Source organism: Sphaerodactylus townsendi, linkage group LG13 (assembly GCF_021028975.2).
Source record: "Sphaerodactylus townsendi isolate TG3544 linkage group LG13, MPM_Stown_v2.3, whole genome shotgun sequence".
In the NCBI taxonomy this organism is placed as follows: Eukaryota; Metazoa; Chordata; class Lepidosauria; order Squamata; family Sphaerodactylidae; genus Sphaerodactylus; species Sphaerodactylus townsendi.
This window is the reverse complement of record NC_059437.1, coordinates 56807257-56829796: the sequence shown is the minus strand read 5'-3', so window position 1 is coordinate 56829796 and position 22540 is coordinate 56807257. Positions and strand designations below refer to the sequence as shown.

General features: G+C 53.0%; 1 protein-coding gene across 2 annotated transcripts in view; it reads right to left on the bottom strand.

Annotated features, from left to right (window-relative positions):
* FAM222A (family with sequence similarity 222 member A) overlaps positions 1–9936 on the bottom strand; it is a 92687-nt gene extending 82751 nt beyond the window's left edge. The window contains exon 1 of one of the 2 annotated variants that reach the window (XM_048514814.1): positions 9594–9936. The gene's annotated coding sequence lies outside the window, so the exon portion shown is untranslated. Of the gene's footprint in view, positions 1–9355; positions 9375–9593 lie in introns of those variants that run through there. The other variant, XM_048514815.1, reaches the window with a different exon arrangement.
* Positions 9937–22540: the final 12604 nt, after the last annotated feature.

The window sequence follows — 22540 nt, the reverse complement described above, 5'->3', positions numbered from 1 at the left end:
ACCAGGCAGGGCCTCTCCACCGTTTCCAAGGCCAACAGCTGTGCCACGACAGCTGTTTTTTAAAACCTGCGCTGCCAGTGATCTAGCAAAAGCGCTGCAGACAGGGGGAAATAAAGCAGTCTGGATGTGAGAGACAGTTCAATCCCAAAGCTCCAGAAGGTACGAAAGCTTTATTAGTGTTTGGTTACCAACAACAAAGGCAGGCTTCGCTTCCAGCCTGAGGGCAGCCGTCATCTTGCAAAAGGCGGCCTGTTAGAGCGCAAACCTTTTCAAAGATGCCCGTGGCTGGCTGGCTGGCTGGCTGGGGAAGGGAAACCCTCTCCTAGTCCCACCCACCGAGAGGCTTCTGGCAGCTGTTCACACAACCGTGGGGGAGTGGGGGCACGGGGCACGCCCGTCCCGTTCTGAAAAAAGTGCTCCTCGGGAGTAAGCTTGGTGGTAGTCGTTGGCTTTGCTTTGAAGCAACTGTGCAACTCTTCGAACGGGTGAATCACAACCCTAGGAGGGTTTACTTAGAAGCAAGCCCCACTGCCAGCAACTGAGCTTATTCCCAGGTAAAGGATCATGCTTTAGTTCTTTGCATGAAAATCAGTGGGGTTTAACAGCGCTTAACAGGGTTACCTACACTGCTTCCCCAAAACTAGGTCTTGGGTTTAATGCTAATAATCGAGCCCAGCGGCCCAGGCCAGCCTAGATGTGTGGGGGGCACTTTGTGTGTGCCCACAGAGAGGGCTCTGAGTGCCACCTCTGGCACCCGTGTCATAGGTTCGCCACCACTGCCCTAAAAAAGGGAGATTTAGGGAACTGGTGATGTTCAGTCTGGTGAAGAGAAGGTCAAGAGGTGACTTGAGAGCCATGCTTAGATATCTGAAGGGATGTCATGTTGGTGAGGGAGCAAGCTTGTTTTCTGCAGCTCCAGAGACCAGGAGTGATGGGTTCAAGGTGAAGGAAAAGAGATTCCACCTAAATATCAGGAAACACTTCCTGACCGTCAGGGCTGTTCAACTGTGGGATGTACAATCTCGGAGTGTGGTGGAGTCTCCTTCTTTGGAGGTTTTTAAAGAGGGGCTGGATGGCCATCTGTCAGGAGCGCTTTGATTGTGTGTTCCTGCATGGCAGGGGGTTGGACTGGATGGCCCTTGGGGTCTCATCCAACTCTATGATTCGAAGTGGCCCTGCAGAGCTCAGGAAAAGCCACAAGCACTACCTCAAGGCACCTGCAGCACACAGCTACACACCAGTCACACCCAAATTTGCAGGGAAGAAGCACCTGCGCACTCCACACAGGAAAGATCCCGGCTTGCTGGAGCACCCGGAGGAGGCGCGAGAAGCCCAGAGAATTCCCTGCAGGTTTTCTGGCGGGAGGGGGGCACCGCACAACACTCTGCCCAGGGTGTGGGTGTGTGTGAAAACGGCTGAGCCTCTCTCTCTCGCTCTCTCTCTCGCTCTCTTTGGCAAGAGGAATCTGGGGCCATAAAAAATTCCCAGCAGGCTCTTGTCAGTTGCAGGTCATTAACTTGCCTTTATTGGAAGCTTGTTTACAGCCAGTCGTAAAGAGATGCATTTGTGCGCCTCTCTTGCAAAAAACCACACAGAGACCCTGAAGGGAGGGAAACGACCCCCAGACAAGGGAGGCAGGCGGGACCAGTCCAGAGCGCCACTCACGGTTTCCGACTCTCAGATTCTGGCTCTGGCTCAGCCGTCCATCCAGGAAGCCAGACCCCGGCGATCCTCCCCAAAGACTGCCCTTCTGTTGCCAATATTTTGGCTGGAAAGCACCCCAACAAAACACCATGCCCAACGGCTGCCCCTCTGCCTGCAAACTCAGGAACGAATCAAACTACAGCCAAGCCATAGCACCGCTACTCTGGAAGGCCCAAGCTCCAAGTAAACTCTCCTGGGATGCACCCAATCTGGCTACAAGTGACCAAGCACTGAAGATTCAGAAAAGGAGTTTCCCTCAACCCATGGATGGGTGACTTGGGTGGTTTCCCCACTGGTAGGAACAGTGGCAGTATTTGACATGCCCTAAGGCAGTGGTGGTGAACCTTTGGCACTCCAGATGTTATGGACTACAATTCCCATCAGCCCCTGCCAGCATGGCCAATTGGGAATTGTAGTCCATAACATCTGGAGTGCCAAAGGTTCGCCACCACGGTCCTAAGGGGTGGAAGGGTAGTCCTACAGTCACCAAGTGAACGGGCAGGGAGACCAACCCACTAAAGCTTTAGCTGATTAAGGTGGGGGGGGGGGTGTTAATTCACAAGCGCTAGCTTTAAATCAGGGAACTGTCTACAAATTAAGGGGATGTTTACCTTTTTCATCAGTTGCAACTAAAAATATTCCTCCAGTCCCCTAACAAAGGCACTGATTTTTCGTGTTTTCATCACATGAAAGTTTATTTAATATTAAAGGGGGACTCTGCAGGCCCCCAGTGCAAGACACGGGACGCTGATGGCCGAGAAAATTAGATCAGTGTGAAGAACTCCACAGACCTCGTTCTTAGCACGCCCTGCCCCAGGCATGAGAAATATCGGCAACTGGGGTCGGTCTGTTGTCCTTCTTTTTCACTATTATTTTTCATTTTTCTGAATTTATACTGCGCCCCTCCATCCTCTACAGCACAGGTGTCAAACTCGCGGCCCTCCAGATGTTCATGAACTATAATTCCCATCAGCACTTGCCAGTATAGCCAATGCTCATGTTGGGAGGGGATGATGGGAATTGTAGTTCATGAACATCTGGAGGGCCACGAGTTTGACACCCCTGCCTACAGGGTCACCAAGGAGGCTAACACATTAAAAACAAGTCTGAAAAACCATTTAGACACACACACCCCATTAAAACAATTAAAATCAATCCAAAGTACACATTCAAAAACAGGAATCAGCCAGGAAACACAGATGAAACTCAAAAGACTTCACCCGTGGTGACAGAAAGGGACAGGAGAATCTCTTCTGGGAGGGAGTTCCAGAGTCTTGGGGCCACTGCGGAAAATGGAGGAGAGCTGGGTCCCTTTTCTGGAGAAGCCCCCCCCCCTCCCTGAAGCGGACAGCTGCTTCAGCCCCAATTGATGCAGCAGGGGCAGCTCCACACCTTTTGGTTCTGCTGCCACTGAGCACGGAGGGTCCAGGGCAAAGGCAGGGGGTCCCCAGGACAGGATTTGCCTCCTGAACCCCAAGAAAGGCTCAGCTTGCAGGTGCAAAACAGCAGGAGCTGGAAGAGCAGCTCACCGGCCGGGCAATCTGGACACCCCACACAAAATCCAGGAGCCAAGCACAGATTTCAGAAGGCTCCATTTAAAAACTACATTTTAAGAAGCTGCAATAAATCCCACGGGATCACCAGATGTCCCCTTTGCTGGGGGCCCAAGGCCTTCGCCTTTAAGCAGCTTCCCAGGAGCAACAGGGGGCTTCAACCCGCTCCCCTCCCTCTGACCCTGCAGGACCTTCCTTTGCCAGGTAACCTTCCGGAGCGACCCTAAAGTGAGTTCTTCCCTTCCAGGACCTGGAATGTCAAGACACAACACAGAACAACTACACAAGGAGCAGAGGGGAGGAACGAGAAAAGCCAATTACTCCTATGTCCCAAGAAAACACAAGCGCCTCGCTCACTGAGGATCCTGCCTTTTTGTGTATGCATCTCTGCACGAATCACTGTCCTGAAGGTGTTTTTCAACAGGGCACGGGATTTTCCTACGCCTAAATAGACCATGTGATCCCCAGAGTGGCGACTGGACATGACCCCCAGAGTGGCGACAGAATTCCCCCCTCTGCTGTGATCCCCAGAGTGGCGACTGGACATGACCCCCAGAGTGGCGACTGGACATGACCCCCAGAGTGGCGACAGAATTCCCCCCTCTGCTGAAGCACTTCAATAAAAGCAGGCTAGGCCAGAGGAAGTGACTCATACAGAGACATAGCAGGAAGCCTCTTCTGTGAGAGGGTTTTTAGATCCTCACAACACACAGGAAGTTACTTCCGTCCAAGAGGAGCCTATACGCATGCTCAGAAGATGCTTGACTGTCTGTTCTGAGGCACGAACACAAGAGATTTAATGTGGACTAGTGACACCTTTTAATCGCCTTTTCTCAAAGACACGGGATGATTCTCTGCCAGGCGGTCAATGCATGTTTGCAGCAGCCACGCCTCTTCTTTGCACTGGTGCCTGCAGAACACAACACAGGCCGTCCAAAGGAGGGGTGTAGAACTTCCTACTATTCTGGAACCAGACCAGAGACAAGCAGGCCCCAGTGAAGAAGCAGGTTTCTGCTGTTTGAGTAAGGCACATTTCATACTGGTAAGAGCAAAACATGAGGGTCTCCTTGATCTCAGAGAAGACGCAGACGGGATCCTGTCCTCAATCAGGGTAGTTTCTTTTGCAGTCTGGCGTGGTGGTTGAGAGCAGGTGCATTCTAATCTGGAGGAACCGGGTTTGATTCCCAGATCTGCCGCTTGAGCTGTGGAGGCTTATCTGGGGAATTCAGGTTAGCCTGGGCACTCCCACACATGCCAGCTGGGTGACCTTGGGCTAGTCACAGTTCTTCTGAGCTCTCTCAGCTCCACCTACCTCACAGGGTGTTTGTTGTGAGGGGGGAAGGGCAAGGAGATTGTCAGCCCTTTGAGTCTCCTTGCAGGAGAGAAAGGCGAGGGATATAAATCCAAAACTCTTCTTCTGTCCTTCATGCTTTTCTTCTACCATGTAAGACCATCAAGAGGAATGACTTGTTTTCCAAAAAAGCCCTCAGTGGCTCCTCGTCCAACTGATCCGACAGTTTCATTCCAGTGAGACACGATGCTCCAGATGTGCAGGATTCAGCCCACGCACACCCCGAATTATGGCTCTCAAGTGCCAGCCATGTCTTTTCAGCGACACCGACAAATTTAACCAAAACAACCCGAAGATGCTGGCCAGGGACTCAAGCAGTTGGGAGCGCAACGGACTCCACTCACTCCAGAAGACAAATACACCAAAGAAAAAGGAGGGAGCCTTAAAATACCCTGTGCCCGTTCAGGGACAAACACCTAAAATTCTGCCAATGTGCTGTACAGGACCGGTTCCAGCCCTCTCCTTCCGCCTGGCTGTCTGCCAAAAGCGAAGTAGGAGCACAGTATGGGATGGATCCCGCAGACACACTTCTCTGACGGCAGCAAGATTTTCACGGGCACCCCCAGTTGCAAAAGAAGACGCCACTGCTAGCAGGGATGGGATCCAACCCCCCACCCATCCACCCATGCACACACCCTCCACCTGTGCCTGGAGGAGAGGGAGGGGGGTACAAACACCAGACAAGGAAATGTGCTGTTTACTCACTGAGGAACCCACCTGCTGTTCTGCCAGGAACCATTACGATTTTAACACAACTGAACTTTTAATTGTCCAACTGTTGGCTCCTGCAAATGCACACAGAGGTGAGATTTAGAACAAATAATTGTGGGCGGCCTTTCAGCTCAACTCAGCTTCTGCCTCTGGGACCCTAAGAGGGGATGAAAAGCGGCATAGTGAAGTTTCCAGCAGAATTGAGGGAGAAGGGTGTGTTTTGCATGCAGAAGGCACCAGATTTGATCTTGGGTTCAAGAGCTCACCTGGATGCCGGAGAGCTACTCAAGACAGACTGTCCTCACCCGGATCACCTGAAGCTGGAACCCTTTACAAGGCAAGGGGACATATTCAAGGAAGAGGGCAGCAGAGCTGGGTAAATGCAGCAGGCAGAACATTCTGGGTTCCACCCCCCAGCCTGAGAGAGCAGGTGCCTCCGTTGGTTGCAGAGTCGCCACCAGCCAGTCCCGGACCAGATGGCCCGACCGTCCAACTGCACGAGGCCCTTTCTCTTTGCTTGCATGTTGCACGAGAGAGAGAGCGAGAGAGAGCGAGAGAGAGAGAGAGAGAAGCCACATCCACGTCCCCTCTGCTCAATGCAGATTTCACACACAGGCAGTCAGGCAGCTTCCAAAAGATGTCAGCCGGCTTATAATTACAGAGGACAACTCCTTGGGAGATAAGCGATTAGCAGGGCGCAAGTCACTTAGCAACCGAGCGCTGCCCCCGGAGCGCCAGGCACTGACCGGCCGGCCATTTTCCCCTTCGCCCTTCCCTTTGCAGTGCCAAGCAAACACAAACAGAGAGATACGGAGCGGCACAATAGCTTCTGACACGCAAACAGGTTAACATAATAAAGCCAGCTTTAGCCGGCTCACTCGAGGGAGAGAAGCAATTTTGAGGCAAGTGGGAGGTAATACAGGCAGGGCTTTTGTGCTCTCCCGGCACCGTGGCTGCGTTTGCAGACAGGAATCACTGCTTGATTGAATTACCTTGTGCGAATATTAGCTTTTTCCAAAGAATGTGCCTGGCAGGAGAGAGAGGAGAAATGTCTTCTGTTCCCGTCCCTTTTTCTCTCGCCTGCCCAAAGAACCCCGTGTGCAATTTGTCATTCACATTTGACATCGCAGGTTGGCCGGAGTCTAGCTTTTTTCAGAGGCAGAAAAGACAAGAGAGCCTGCCGAACAAACCTGCAGAAGATCAAAGGGAGCCTTTTGGGAGGAGGAGATGCCCTTTAATTACCTCTGATGAGCCGGAGCCAAGGGCAGCTGCTGCATGGCACAGAGGAAGAGCTGCCTGCATCCACCGCACCCCCCAGGCCCACGTTCCGTGCTCCAAAGCCGAGGCAGGCCACTGGAAGGGGATCTCCAGAATCCCAAACTCACTTATTCGGCCTGACTCCCAGCTCTCGTCTCCTCCAGCACAAGGAGCTCAACGTCTTTTTAAGAAATACTGCACATGAATGGATCCCTGCTTCAAGAGCACACACGGGTATCCGGTTCTGTTCCTGGTTTGAGTTCTGAATTTTCGCTCTTGCGTGCTCGACACCATTTTACATTTCTGACAGGGGTTAGCATTTCTTCCAGCTCCGGCAGCAGATGTAGGCATGGTTTTAAATTACAATTTAATTAGCCTTGTGATTTCAACTTTGTTTTGAAAGCTACCCTGAGTTCTTAGAAGAGAGGAGGCATGCAGGTGTTTTAAATAAATACAGAGCAGATTCAGTTGTCAGAAAGAGAGAGGAACAGGAACGAGGCAGCAGGTATCTAGGGGAAAAAACCTGACATCTAGAACTTTCTCAAGGCTACTATGAGATTAGAGGCACCAGCACAGACTGAACATGAGACCGGGAGATTATTTACAAAGGCAGAAAACCATTTATCCGCAGGGCTACGATCTCTCAACAGGAAAGGCATTCCTAGCTCCACGCTAGAGTGTTTAATCCTTAATTCATTCAATTTGTAGGTTTTTGTATTTCTAAATTCTGGCAGGCAGATTCCAGCCCAGCCTGGGATGAGATCATGCCACACAGCAGAGAATTAATGGTTTTGGGAAAGCGACCTCCAGAAAACCTTAGAACCCTGGGGTCCCAATGCAGCTAGACATTATCCACAAACAGGGTCCGGCAGCATCCAGTTTCCCTCTCCTTGCACACAGCCCCAGCACAAGAGGCCCAGGACCCAGCAAGACATCCGGGCATCCATCCGGCCAACAACTTTATTCCCTCCAGCCCAGGTTAACAATGCAGCAACTGCAGGGATTCACGGCTCTTCCTACAAAAGCCTCCAAATACCTTGCGGCAGAAACCAAGAATATGGCTTGGAATGCAGATCTATTGACCTGTTCAAACCAGCTATGGATTTTGTATAGGGCGGGGTGGGGAGAGCAGAGCAATCATTCCCCAGTACTAGAAGGTCAAGGGATAAGAGTAGCTTACTGAATCCAGAGATGTGTAAATGGACTTCCCAAATAAATTCAGAACTTGCAAATAAATCCCTAACCCGTGGGCAAGTAAGCTTTCTCACACCTTGCCCCAGGGCTAAGCCTCACCTTTGGCATTTAAGATCTCCAAAGCCCCACCTTTTGCATTCGATGGCCTACACCAGGGGTGTCCAACTCTGGTGCCCCAGCTGTTCATGGACTACGATTCCCATCAGCCCCTGCCAGCCTGGCCAATTGGATTCAGTAAGATGCTCTTATCTGGGGTGCCAGAGTTGGACAACCCCTGGCCTACACCATGCTCTCACGCATTCTGAGAGAGACCACGCAACAAAATACAACAGACTCCTCCTTTGGAATCCAAGCCTGAACACACACCCTACCCATCTCAGGTTGGGGGCTCCTAAACCCCACCATGGGGCAGCCCTTGAAGGTTCCCCACGCCCCCCGTTAACTTCAGTAGCAAGCTGCTAATGCCAACTTGTTATTGATCTTACGCTCTTCTTTGAAAAACCTCTGCAAGGCCAACAGATTCCTCTGAAGAAGCCTCTTGGGCAAAACACGGAGGGAATTTTTATCTGAGTAATAAAATATATTTTTGCCCATCGCCCTCGGCCTCATTTCTCATCTCCGGGTCCTTCTGTTTCTCCCTCCTAAATGCAACAACTCTTTGCCACGAGTCCACCGGGACAGTCTGCTCAAGCAAACAGGCCAAGTTTCCACTCCATCCCCAGATACAACACATCAAAGGAGCAGAGACCAGCTCTGGGATAGGGAGGGACAAAGGGGGAGGGTGCAACCCATAGGCGTCCCTGCTCCTGTCATTCTGGGGGTGCCTCAACCTCCAAACCCCAACACCCTCGAGCAGAGCCAACCAGTCATGTCACACTTTTATTTCCTTTGCAGATGCAGGAAGCACAGACATGGAGAATCAAAGGGGGGATCACATTTGGCCAATGGGTGCCCATAACTCACCCCCCCCCCCCCCACTTAACAATGAGCAGCTCATGTCACCATCATGACAGCCTGCAGGCATCTGACCTGGGGGTTTCCAAAGCAGTCAGAGACACACCAGCCCCCCCCCTTCCAAAACAGAAATCTGCCTCCCTTCGAGACAGGAGCCACCAGAAGAGGCCCGGCCTCATTTCCCCAGCCTCTGCACCATCCTTTTCCGGCCGTGCCCTCTCGATGCACACGGCCCAATGAGTCCTGCTGTCCTGGCTCAGCCACAGATTCTAAAAACGACCCTTGAGCCCCCGGTGGTGCCAGTCGCCGGCTGTGGGTTCAAGGACACGGGCACCAGTGGGGCCAGGGACTGCGCAACCCCCTTCCTTGTCTGGGCCTGCCAGCACTCAAGGGGGATGCAACGGCAGGTCCCGATAAGGAAGGGGGCTGGGCGACGCTCAGGCTGCAAACGGGGGGCTCCTTTTCCCTTTACTGCTTCTGCCCGTGGAGGCTCCTTTCTGAGCAGTTATGAAGCCTGATGGGGCACAAGACCGGCTCTGCCGGCCTTTCGAAGGCGGCGCTCCCGTTTGCGCCACCGGCCAGCCCGATGCCCCGTGTGCAGGTGCTCTTCGGAAGTAGACTGCCCCTGTACCTGGCGGCTCCATCGGGCGTCCTTCCGCTCCCCAGCTCGCAGCAGTCATAACTAGCGATCTCCCCGCTCCCCCCCCCCCTCAGCCAGGCGCGCGTCAACGGGTTGCCTCCCATCCCCCACCCCCGCTCCAGGTGCTCCAAAGGCACAGCGATGGGGGGCACTGCAGACCCACCCGCCGGGGCCGACGGCAACGGGAGCCCCGAGCCGGCACAGAGACAGCTCCCCCGCTCGCCCTTACCAGCCAGGGGCCCCGCCGCCCGGGTCCGTCTTCAGGCCGCCGCCGCCGCCTTGTCCGGGAGCCGCCTGTCCGGCGCAGCCATGGAGCCGAGCGGGGTCCGCCGCCGCTGCCCACTCAGGGCCGCCGCCGCCGCATCCAGGAGGGAGACAAGCGCCGCTCCGGCCGGCCGGCGAGAAGACGCATCTTCCTCCTCCTCCTCCTCCTCCTCCGCCTCCTCCGCCTCCGCGGCGCCGCCGGCCTGGGCTGCGGGCGAGCCGCTCACATCGTGGCCCAGCCCGGGGCGCCCAGGCTCCTCCTCCCCGCCTTTGTGTGCTCCACGCCGGCCGAAAGCCCGGGCAAGGCGCCGCCGCCGCCGCCGGGAGCGAGGAGGAGGAGGAGGGCGGCGGCGGATGGGTGGGGGGGCTGCCGAGATCGCGGCCGGAGACCCCCCCCTCCCCGTAGGCGACCTTGGCGGCGGGAGAGCGGCTGCCTGCCCGTGTCGGGCCCTGCGTGCAGCGGCGGCGGCGCCTTCCCGGGCGGGGGGCCTGCGGGACGGGCAGCGGCGCCGGGAGCCCGGGGGGGGGGGGGCGGCTGCTGCTGCTGCTGCTGCTCCCTCCGCGGCGGCGGCTCCGGCGACACTGAGCAGCAGCAGCAGCAGCAGCAGCAGCAGCAGCAGCAGAGCGAGGCCGGGCGGGCGGCGCGCGCGCTCCCAGGCGCCAGGCGCACGCGGCTCGGCCACGCCCCCCATTCTCCCCGGCCCGCCGTTGCCCCGGCGACGCCGACACGCGTCCCCCCCTCGCCCGCACGCCCCGCCCCTCCAGCTCGCCGTGGGCGGGGCCTCCGGAGCCACGCGGCGCCTTCGCGGCAAAATTCGAAGCGGTGCTGGAGAGGCGGGGCCTGCGCCAGGGAAGGACTACGAGGCCCGGCAAGCACCGCGCCCGCGGGGAACTATGGGGGGTGTAGTCCTGGAGCTGTGCGGGGCGTTTCCCGGGTTTCTGATATTAAATTGCAGCCTGCTTTATAAGGGGGGGTGGGGGGTGTCAAACTCTGGCCTTTTATACACTAGGCAGCCTGCAGGGGCTGATGGGAATCGTAGTCCATGAACATCTGGACCGCCAGACTTTGCTATCCCTCCTTTATATCCACTCGACTCTTGCACATGTACAAAAGGCCCTGGCACCAGGATGCCATCACCAACCGCCCACCTGGTCTGCTCCTCTCCCCTCCAGTAGCAAAGAGAGTTGCCAACTCCGGGTGGGGAAATTTCTGGGGCTTTGGGGGTGCAGCCTGAGAGTGCTGGGTTTGGGGAGGGCAGGGACGTCAGCGGGGTGTAATAATGCCATCGCATTCAAGAGCTGACAACCTCTGGGGAGCTGCCTGGCCCATCCAGGCCAGGGCAGAAGACAAAGCAAGGCCATTGCAGCCCTGCATTTGGTTGGTCGGCTTAACCAGCATTGATCCTGCTTCGGCTTCCAAGTTCTAATGTCCTGGGGGCGAGGGGGGGCTGCTTGCCGTCCAGGGCTTCTTTCTGGCCCCCCTGGGACTACCTGTTCAATCAAGCCATCTAAGGGGCTGCCGGGGGAAGGGCATAATAAGGTTGCTGATGCTCTTCAGGGGCTCAGCTTGCTCCCAGCTATGGCACAGAGATGACTGGCGTGCCCTGAGCCCATGCTCCTGCCTGCCAAAAATAAGCCAAGCCCCTGTAGCAGCACAGGAAGGGGGGGGGTGTACTTTGCTTCGAACAACAAAAACCCTTGAACCAGGCCTGGCCAGCCTGCTGCTGGAGCTTCTCTCCCTTCCCTTCCCCAGCTCCAACCCTCTCTAAGCAGTATTCCTCTGCCCCTGCCTCTCCCCACATTAGACCCCCCCCCCGCCAGGTGGCTTCAGAGGGAGGCCAGAGCTCCTCTCCTTCTCATGACCAAAAGGATGCACACACTCCAGCCGCTTGTAGCATGGTAAGCAGAGCCTCCGCACTTTCCAAGCTCCGCCCTGCTGACCTTTCTAGGGTCCTCTCCAGCCTGAATTATTTTTAACTAGGGCAGCAAAATCCCGGGTCCTTTCTCAATGGCAACGCGGGCAGCGCTTTGTTGTTCAAAATGTCAACTTGTTTTTGAGAAAGTGATTGGTCTGCAGAACTGCAGCGATTTCCTGCGGATTACAAATCAGGGGCATTTTCCCTCCCGTTTAAAGGCATTCTAAGCCCTATCAGCTCTGGCTCCTTTTGTACAAAGTTATTGACTTACCAAGGTTAAAATACATTCAGTGTGGTCCAAGGAAACAGGGATCACTCGGCATTACGCTGTCATCCAGAGATCTGTTTTCATGGCAACAGGCCTCCTTTTCTGCACACTAAACGGTTGAGTTGCACAAAGTTCAGACATTACATAAACAGCCGGGCAGCAACAGTACCAAAAATCAATGCGCACCTCAGCATGGAAAAAGGAGATAGCATTGATTTGCTTGGCCATCAATAGGGGGGATCAGGGCTCCTTGCCCTTCCCACATTGGCAGAGAAAACAATCCGCTGAAGGACGCCCGGCCAAGAAGCAAACATCACAAGCTGCCCTTCCAGCTGCTTGGAGCTTAATTAGAAGACAAGGAGAAGAAGAAGGAGAAGAAAACAAAGGAGGAGGGGGGGGGCTGGTTTTTATGCCCCACTTTTCTCTATCTTTAAGAAGTCTTAAAGCGAGTTACAATGGCCTTTCCTTCCCCTCCCCACAACAGACTCCTTGTGAGGTAGGCAGGGCTGAGGTAGTTTGGAGAGGACTGTGACTGGCTCAAGGACACCCAGCAGGCTTCATGTGGGAGAGTGGGGAAACAAACCCAGTTCACCAGATTAGAGTCTGCTGCTCATGTGGAGGAGTGGGGAATCAGACTCCAGATTCGAATCCACCACTCATGTGGATGAGCGAGGAATCAAACCCGGTTCTCCAGATTAAAGTCCCCTGCCCTTAATCCTGATGCCGTACTGGCTGGCCTTCATAGCATTCCCTGACTGACCGCTGAGGCGAGACAGGATTCAAGCCTCTTCATGACATTTAACCATTTTGTGTGCAACTGGCCAATCTCTGTTCTCTGGTCTCGGTGCTGCCTGGCCTGCTCGTTGTCTCTTATCTGCCAGCCTCCCAGCTGACCGTTGCTCCGGCCACCTCCCCCAACTGCTCGCCAGCCCTTCTGCTACATTTGCATCCCCACCAAGGGCACTTCTGCACTTCTCTGCTTCTAGAAGGACTCTCCTGAAGACAAACTGCATGACGCGGCCAGCACCTCCTGCCCCGCCCCTCCCCATCTGCTTCTGACTTGTTGCTTGTGGCCTTGACACCCTTCACAAGTTCCCTTGTTGACATTGTCTTTGTTCCCCCTTGTGAGATGCAGAATGCCCGGGGGAAGCCTGGCTCAGGTGCAGCTGGTTCCCAGGCCAATCCCCAGGAGAATCACCAGTCAAAAGTGGTGGCGTTTACAGCACAGAGAAGCAGCTCACACACTGACTGAAAGGGCAAAGGGTAAAGGTTTATTAGGAAGTACATTTAGGATAGGAAAGAGGGAAAGACAGCACGCTGCTATCTTATTAGCTAGAAAGACTCTCTGCAACTAGCTTCCAAGAAGAAGCAGGATATTAGAGCTGAGAGTATCAGTCTAAGGACAGGCAAGAAGTGACACAAAAGGACAAGGGTCTTGTCAGCTCCTTTGGTTGGCAGTCTGTTTTTTAAGTAAGTTGCTGTATTAATACCCTCTGGGCCCATAACCAACATGTGTTGGAGTTTACCACACAGAGAAGCAGCTAACACACTGATTAAAAGGGTAAATGGTAAATTTTTATTTAGGATAGGTAAATATTTATTTAGGATAGGAAAGAGGGAAAGACAGCACACTGCTATCTTATTAGCTAGAAAGACTCTCTGCAACTAACTTCCAAGAAGAAGCAGGATACTAGAGCTGAGAGTATCAGTCTAAGGACAGGCAAGAAGTGACACAAAAGGACAAAGGGGTTACTAACTTTACAGCCCTCTCTAGCTGACCACTTGTCCGCACCCTGCTGAGTCTTCCTGTCAGCTCCTTTGCGCATTAGACACTCCAGGACACTTACACTGGCAGAGGGGGGAATCCCACTGGCCACTGCAGCACCCGCATCATCGGTCATGGTGCATGGTCTCGTGCCAGCACTTGCACACCACCCCAGCCACGGCAGCATTCTGGGGGCATTCCAGGGGCCGAGACTGACCTTAATCTGCTTCCAGGCCCTTCTGAGCTCCCCATATGCTGGTGAAGCTGCCAGCAGAGATATTCTCCCCTATGGGGGAGCTGGAGGTTTTTTAAAGCCCTGTGGAGCGGGCAAAGCAGCACTCAAGTCGCCCCGTCCCCATTCGCCTCAGTTCTGGATTGTGCTCCATGTGTGCTGTCCATGGTGCTGTCACCCTCAGGGGCTTCAAACGCACTGCCCATGACATTCAGATAGACTACATCTGGCTGCTGTGCTTGATTTTGCTCTGCTGGGGTGAAATCACTGGAATGTGTTTCTTTTCACCAAGGTAAATTGCAGCACAAATCTTTAATTCATTAGTCTTAGGGTTGAGGGTTCTGTATCCCCTGCACACCTAAGCATATCCTACAAAAGTACCTTCTTCAGTTCTGAGATCCATCCTGGAATGCTTTTCCTTAGAAATATAAGCATATGCTTTTGATCCAAAAACTCTCAAATGGCTCACACTGGGCTTCTGCCCAAACCAAAGTTTATGAGTCTTGTCAGCTCCTTTGGTTGGCAGCCTGTTTTTTTTAAGTAAGTTGCTGTATTAATACCCTCTGGGCCCATAACCAAAATGTGTTGGAGTTTACCACACAGAGAAGCAGCTAACACACTGATTAAAAGGGTAAATGGTAAATTTTTATTTAGGATAGGTAAATATTTATTTAGGATAGGAAAGAGGGAAAGACAGCACGCTGCTATCTTATTAGCTAGAAAGACTCTCTGCAACTAAGTTCCCAGAAGAAGCAGGGTATTAGAGCTGAGAGTATCAGTCTAAGGACAGGCAAGAAGTGACACAAAAGGACAAAGGGGTTACTAACTTTACAGCCCTCTCTAGCTGACCACTTGCCCGCACCCTGCTGGGTCTTCCTCTCAGCTCCTTTGCACATTAGACATTGCTACTTCCAACAGAAAGAGGAATCAAGTGATGAAAAAGACATTTCTCTGCCCAGAGAGCCACTGCCTGTGACCAAGAGTGAATTTGATGCACAAAATGGGGTCTGATTCAGCCCCATTCCTGGTTGTGCTGGTGGTTTTATTATCTTTTGTTTCTCCCTGAATCTATCTATAATTCTGGGAGGGAGGCAGGGGGAGGGGATCCAACTGACAAGGAGAAGAAAGGAGAGGAAAGGGAGCACCAGGCTTTGCCGCTCTGGTTTGTTATGAGCCTTTTGATGCCCGAGAGATACCGGGATGACTGACGGGGGATTGTGGCTTATCTCCCAGGGATACATTTCATATCCTGGATAGGCCCCATTATAAGGGGCTCTTTGTTGGCAGGCGAGCTGGGAGCAGTATTCCGTTCCAGAGGAAGGAAGCACAACGGGGCCGAGGCAGCCGAGGGAAAAGGAGCCCTCTTGTTATCCTGCCAGCAAGCCCCCGCTCAGAGTTGCTGAGCCCTGAAGGAGCTAGGAGAGCAGTAGAGCCCCCTCCTTGTGTGCCAGAGGCTCCCAACTTAGTCCCTGGCACCACGGGGTAACAGAACTCAGGGAGAAGGAAAGATCTTTCTCCCCTGGAGAGCCTGGCAGACCACTTCCTGTTAGAGGCAGGATTGCCAGCTCCGGGTTGGACCATAACTGGAGACTTTGAGGTTGGAGCCTGAGAAGGCAACCCCCGCAGTTCCTCAAGGTCCAACACAGGATCCAAGGTCACTCAGTGAGCTTCCATGGCATGAGTGGGGATTTGAACCTGGTTCTCCCAGACACTACCTTGCCACTCTTAACCAGCACACCACACCAGCTCTCTTAAACCCAGCCAGGAACCCAGCAGGTCCTGCCAGAGACAACTGAAGGAGGCACAGCTGAAGGAGGCCGGCCTGTCTGGAAGAGGCAGCTGTGTGGACCCTCCAGTTACTTGTGGGGAGGCCGCAAACCTTGCACCGAAAACGTTGCCTCCCAACCAGAGGTGGGATCCAGCAGGTTTTCACAGGTTCCCGAGAGTAGGTTACTAATTATTTGTGTGTGCCGAGAGGGGGTTACTAATGGGTGATTTTGCCACGTGATTTTTGCCTTAGTTACGCCCCTCCTCTCAGCAGTAGCGCGCAGAACTTGAAGCAGTCTAGCAGGAGGTGCACCGGCGTGCATGGCAGCCTGCACCTGCGTGCATTCGTTTCCCGCTTCCCCTTTTCCCAAGGACCGGCGCAGCGGCTGAGTCCTTGCCAAAGCCCTGCCCAGGAATGCCCCACTCCAGGAATGCCCGGGCCACGCCCCGTGGAGTGCTCCAGTCTCCTATTGGCCCCTACGCCACAGTTTGAATCCCACCACCATGGGAACCTGTTACTAAAATTTTTGGATCCCACCACTGCTCCCAACCACCATGCTTCTCTGTGGTGGGCACCAAAGTGCTCTCAAAAACTCAGCTCCCTGTTTGCAACTGCTGCCAGGACATGTGCTGGACCGACCAGTCTCGGAGCATCCAGAGGGGATGGCTGCCAGCAGTTCTGGGGGGGGTGGGGGTGGTGAGGGATCTTTTGCCTCTGCTGGAGCTGGAGAGCAGCAGGGGAGGGGGCCCCCAGGGTCAGGTAGTCTTTCACCTTCCGTTCCTGTGCCTTTTCCGTTCTGGGCTTGCTGACATTTGGAGGAGAGGGGATAGAGCTGGAAATTGCTTATTTCAGCAAATGTTTCAAGCACTTCTTTCTTCCCCCCAGCAGGTTGTGTTTGTTCAAAGGCCATGCACAACCTGGCGCATTAATGATACTTCAGAGAGATATGCAGCTTGAGTAGTGGCCCCCAGAAGAAAGGTGGGGCTGGATCAGGAGGGGGCCCAGAGGGATGGTTCTGGGGAGATGGAAGCTCATTTCGTGACTCCGCATGAAACCTCTGGAGGGAAGAAAGTGAAAGCGTTCTTAAGGAAGAAGAAGAAGAAGAAGAAGAAGAAGAAGAAGAAGAAGAAGAAGAAGAAGAGGAGGAGGAGGAGGAGGAGGAGGAGGAGGAGGAGGAAGAGGACGAAGATTTTGATTTATATCCCCCCTTTCTCTCCTGCAGGAGACTCAAAGGGGCTGACAATCTCCTTGCCCTTCCCCCCTCACAACAAACACCCTATGAGGTAGGTGGGGCTGAGAGAGCTCAGAAGAACTGTGACTAGCCCAAGGTCACCAAGCTGGCGTGTGTGGGAGCGGACAGGCTAATCTGAATTCCCCAGAGAAGCCTCCACAGCTCAGACGGCAGAGCTGGGAATCAAACCCAGTTCCTCCAGATTAGATACACGAGCTCTTAACCTCCTACTCCACTGCTGCTCCTACGACACTGCTACGACACAGCCATTCTAACCAGAGTCACACCCACTGGAATTAGATCTAGATGGCACGGTTCAAAGGAGGTAATTTTAATCCACACTCTGCTGAACCACCCTGAAAACTCAGGACCATTGTCTTTTATCATGCAGTGTTTGCTGCAATTCTAGAAGGAAATCAATTTTATTTTATTTTAATAAAACTAAAAAACTCAGGGTGGCCCTTTCCATGCTGCCCAGCTTCCTGCCTTTGGATGCTTGGAGAGAACTGGGGAGGCAGGTGACCCATAGTCGTATCTCCCCTGCAAAAGACAGTTCAAAAGAGCTGTCGCTGATGGCCCAACTTGACTCTGACCCCCCCCCCCCCCCCCACTAATATAGAGAAAAAGAAGCATGTTGTGTTTCCGTGAGCATGGCAAGACACAGAAGAACATCAGAAGAAGCCTGATAGATCAGACTTCTGGGGTATCTAGTTCAACATCCTGTTCCACACAGTAACCGAGTAGATGCCCCTAGGCGTGGAGTCCAAAGTCTTGTTTTATCCCGCTGCACTTGTAACCTCTATCTGTGGGTTCTGTGGGGCAGAACTTGGAATGAGTTTGCAACAACTATTTTAAAAAAACCAAAATGGTTTACTTTCTTAACATACAACATCAGGCATCAACATTTAACATCACACTTCAAGGTCCTGTTCAGGTTTCATTTCAAGTCCTTCTAGTTACAGTCTTCTGATATTGCCAAGTCCAATTCTTCTTTGCAAGTGGGTTGGCTCCTGAAGACTCCAAGGGCTTGGGGAACAGGATTCAATATGATGAAGGTTTCCAGGAGAACTCTCACCCATTACAACCACAAAAAGAAACCCTGAAACAATAAACTCCAACATTTACAACATAGCAAAAACAAACAACTACCTTCCCACTAGTTCCCAACAACATTGCAGTTACCTTAACAAGGTGTGAAGGGCTTACACAAACCAAGGTCCGAGTCTGGTAGCCTTGTCTCCTCCAACTACATGAGCTCTGCAGCCGCCTGCTGCTTTGAGTCTCCACCCCTTTCTGGGTCAACCCATTCTGAGCATGGGGGTTACATACTCGTATTCAAATCCTGTTCTCCAGATCAGAGTCCACCTGCTCTTAACCACTACCCCACACTGGCTCTTGACTCTTTGAAATTAGGTTGAACGGGGAGCCATTGGGTGCTGCACTGCAACGTTGTGCATTTCTTTCACAAGCCATTCCCGGGGGCAGCTGGGGGGCAGCCTGTGGCCACCTCACCCCCAATAAAGCCCGAGAGGGCAGGACGAAATCAACCAAGCCCTTTCCAACAGTGACCACTGCAGGGACTGTCTCCGTGATGCGGATCTTCCCCTGTCAGCAGGGTTTCTTTGGGGTCTAACAGAAACTAATGGGGCCCCCGCCTTTCCTCATCAAGAGCTCAGGGTTCCGTTTCCGAGGGAATTGTTCTCAGCGACCCGGAACGCACGGGGAAGATTAATGAAGATGTATCCAGTTTATGAACAGTTGCGCGGCTGAGTGATGGATGCCGGCTTTTGCCGTAAATCCTCTTCCAGAAGGCCAGACGTACGGCAGAGCAAGCCAGCCCCATTTCCTAATGGGGGAAGGGTCAATGAGGAAGAAGAGGTGTGGCCCTAATGAAGACAGATTCGGTGGGACTGGCAGCTAGTTGATCTCCTTGACTCCCCCTTCCCCCCTTCCCCAAGCACCTCTTTACAAGCCAGGAGGAATTTCTAGCCTGGACCTGGGAAACCAGGGAACAGAACAGGGAACAAACAGAGACCAAACATTCCCTTCTCACTGGACACAGCGTGAAACAGACTTCCCCCTGTGATCCACCTCTGAAGATGCCAGTCACAGATGCAGGTGAAAAGTTAGGAACAAAATCCACCAGACCATGGCCACACAGCCTGGAAAACCCACCAGAACCAGAGACCAAGAAGATGGGGGGGGGGGGGCGGCGTAAGATATGGACAGCCACAGCCCCTTTATTTATATGTCAGATTTAATATACCACCCCATCCCCAAAGGGAATCAGATATCATGACAACGATGAAGAGGCTTTGACTCTCCAAGTGTTATCCCCCAAAAATCTTGGGCTCTGTGGTGTGACTGAATTCGAAGCGGGCCCCTTTAGCCTGGAGCCCCACACACGGCCATTGTGGGAGGCCACTGATCCCCCCCCCCCCACCTGTGAAGCGCTGCAGTGAAACAGTCCTTGTCACAAAAGAGCACGGCTGCAGTTGAGCCAAACCGGGGGTGGGGGTACATTTTTAAATGAAGTTGTGAACCAAAAGCCCCCTAGACACTTGGCAGGGCAGGGTCATGAACTCTCATGTCACCATGTAGCCCCGTGGTGGCGAACCTTTGGCACTCCAGATGTTATGGACTACAATTCCCATTCCAATTGTCCATGCTGGCAGGGGCTGATGGGAATTGTAGTCCATAACATCTGGAGTGCCAAAGGTTTGCCACCACGGGACTATACTGAGGGACCTAGGGGCTGGAGGTGTGGCAGCAGATTTTTTGAGCCTGGAAAGTGGAACCTAGGGATCTCAACCATAAGAATCCACCCTCCAGAGCAGTCGTTGTTCTCTGGATGAACTGATCTCTGATGTCTGGAGATCTGTTGTAATTCTGGGAGCTCTCCAGTTCCCACTGGGAGGTTGGCAACCAATTGGCACTGCAATATTGCCTGTTTTCCAGGGCCCATTTCTGCTCTTTTGGAACAAATCAACACCCTACAGGAAGAATTGCTCTAGTCCCGGTCGGGGTGCCATAAAACCCCAAGCTTCAATTTATCAAGTGGAGGCTTCTTCCCGTGGTCTGGTGCTTTTAGGCTCTTTGGGGCGATGAACTTCAATTACACAGCTGTGGATAATGGATGCTTCAGACGGCAGGAGAGGACAGGGCTGGGGCTCGTTCCCCTGTTCCCAGAACGATCACGGAACAACATCGACATACTCTCTCCTTCTGCAATAAAATTAAAATAAATAAAAAGAGTTAATTGCATTTCTCTCCCTTTGCCCAAAGTATCCACATAAATGCTAAAATGGGGTTGGGGCAACCAAACTGGGAGGGGGGAGAAATCCCACAACCCTCTTTGCTTGCTTGCTTGCTTGCTTGCTTGCTTGCTTGCTTGCTTGCTTGCTTGCTTGCTTGCAGTAAGAGATAAAAATGGAGAAATTTAGGGACAGACCTAATTACTATAATCAAGCTAATCATAGGCTGGGGAAGGGAGGGCTCTGAATCCCTTTCCCTTTTCACCCGAGGAGGCTTTTCAGCTAAATATTTTGCCCTCTTCTTCATATGGCACAAAAACTGGATGGGGGAGGGGCTGCAGAGAAAAGGCCTCTTGACAATTGGATTTGGAAAAAGAACTGGGTTTCTAGTCCAGGGGTGTGCAAAAGAGAGTAGAAAGACCGGTATCAGCAGCAGTGGCGTAGGAGGTTAACAGCTCGTGTATCTAATCTGGAGGAACTGGGTTTGATTTCCAGCTCTGCCGCCTGAGCTGTGGAGGCTTATCTGGGGAATTCAGATTAGCCTGGGCACTCCCACGCATGCCAGCTGGGTGACCTTGGGCTAGTCACAGCTTCTCTGAGCTCTCCCAGCCCCACCTACCTCACAGGGTGTTTGTTGTGAGGGGGGAAGGGCAAGGAGATTGTAAGCCCCTTTGAGTCTCCTACAGGAGAGAAAGGAGGGATATAAATCCAAACTCCTCCTCCTCCTCCTCCTCCTCCTCTTCTTCTTCCTCTTCCTCTTCCTCTTCTTCTTCTTCTTCTTCTTCTTCACCACAAAATGGGGAGCTGTGGGTTTGTGCCACTCTTGGAGGTACACAGAATTGCCATGAGTCGAGATTTGCCCTCCTCTCGGGAGTTCGTAAAAGGCAAGGTACAGGTGCCAGCAGTCTTCCCATTGTAGCACCTGGTTCTCCTCACGGGGGGCAAGGAATTCCTGGCAGAAATTGCTGCCAGTCTGGATGGAGTGCCAGGAACATTCCCTGCCCCTTGGGTACGATGGTGCTCCATCTCAAAGACCAAAGGAGGTGGGTTTTGAGGGAGTGGTGTGGTGCTGTGGACCCCTTTCGCATGCAAAAGCTCCCAGGTTTAGTCCAGGGAATCTCCAGTAAAAAGGAGCAGGGAATTACTTGGGAAAGGCCCCTCTTGGCCCAAGGAAATGAAACTGGGTTAGATGGACTGGCAGGACCTCTTAAGAGCTTGTGGCTCCATGATAGACCACCTGCTTTGTGTGCAGAAGGTTGCTGGCTCAATCCCCGGCAGCTCCAAAGAGCTCAGGTGCTGGGAAAGATCCTTCTTGGCCAGAGACCCCAGAAAGCCGGCGGCTACCTGTCAGAGCACACAGTGTTGGGCTTGGTGGGCCATGCGGAGGAGCATTGGCTTGGAATTATAGCAGCTTCATGCATACAGTTAGCATCCCATTTATGTTTTAGGAGGAGGATTCCAGTCAGATAGGAAAGCAAGGGGAAATGGGAGGAGCTTTTTAGGAGAATGGGGGCTTTGGGCAGTCAAATCAGATGTGAAAAGGGCAACCAGAATGGTCAAAGGTCTGGAATCCATGCCCTACGAGGAGAGACTTGGGGAGCTGGGAATGTTTAGTTTGGTAAAGAAAAGGTTAAGACAGAGGTGGGATCCAGCAGGTTCTCACAGGTTCCCAAGAGTAGGTTACTCATTATTTGTGTGTGCCGAGAGGGGGTTACTAATTGGTGATTTTGCCCCATGATTTTTGCCCTAGTTACGCCCCTCCTCTCAGCAGTAGCGTGCAGAACTTGAAGCAGTCTCACAGGAGGTGCACCGGCATGCGTGGCAGCCTGCGCCTGAGTGCATTCGTTTCCCGCCCAAGGACCGGTGCAGCAGCTGCGTCCTTGCCACAGCCCTGGAATGCCTGGCCACACCCCTGTCGTGCCCAGCCAGCCCCATTGGCGTTACGCCACAGTTTGAATCCCACCACCATGGGAACCTGTTACTAAAATTTTTGGATCCCACCATTGGGTTAAGAGGTGACATGATAGCCATGTTTAGATATTTGAAGGGATGTCTCATGTTGGTGAGGGAGCAAGCTTGTTTCCTGCAGCTCCAGAGACTAGGACCAGGAGTGATGGGTTCAAGGTGAAGGAAAAGAGAATCTACCCAAACACTAGGAAGAACTTCCTGACAATAAGGGCTGTTTGACAGTGGAAGGCACCATCTCGGAGTGTGGTGGAGTCTCCGTCGTTGGAGGTTTTTTAAAGACAAGCTGGACGGTCATCTGACAGGAGTGCTTTGATTGTGTGTTCCTGCATTGCAGGGGGTTGGACTTGATGGCCTTTTGGGTCTCTTCCAACTCTATGATTCTGTGAAAAGCCCCGTCTTTTCTACCCCAAATAAACCAATGCCCCCTTTTTTTCTGTTCCCATAAAAACCTGAATTCTGCAGCCATTTGCAGGCCATTTAGCCTCGTTTCTTCTACTTCCAAGACTGCCA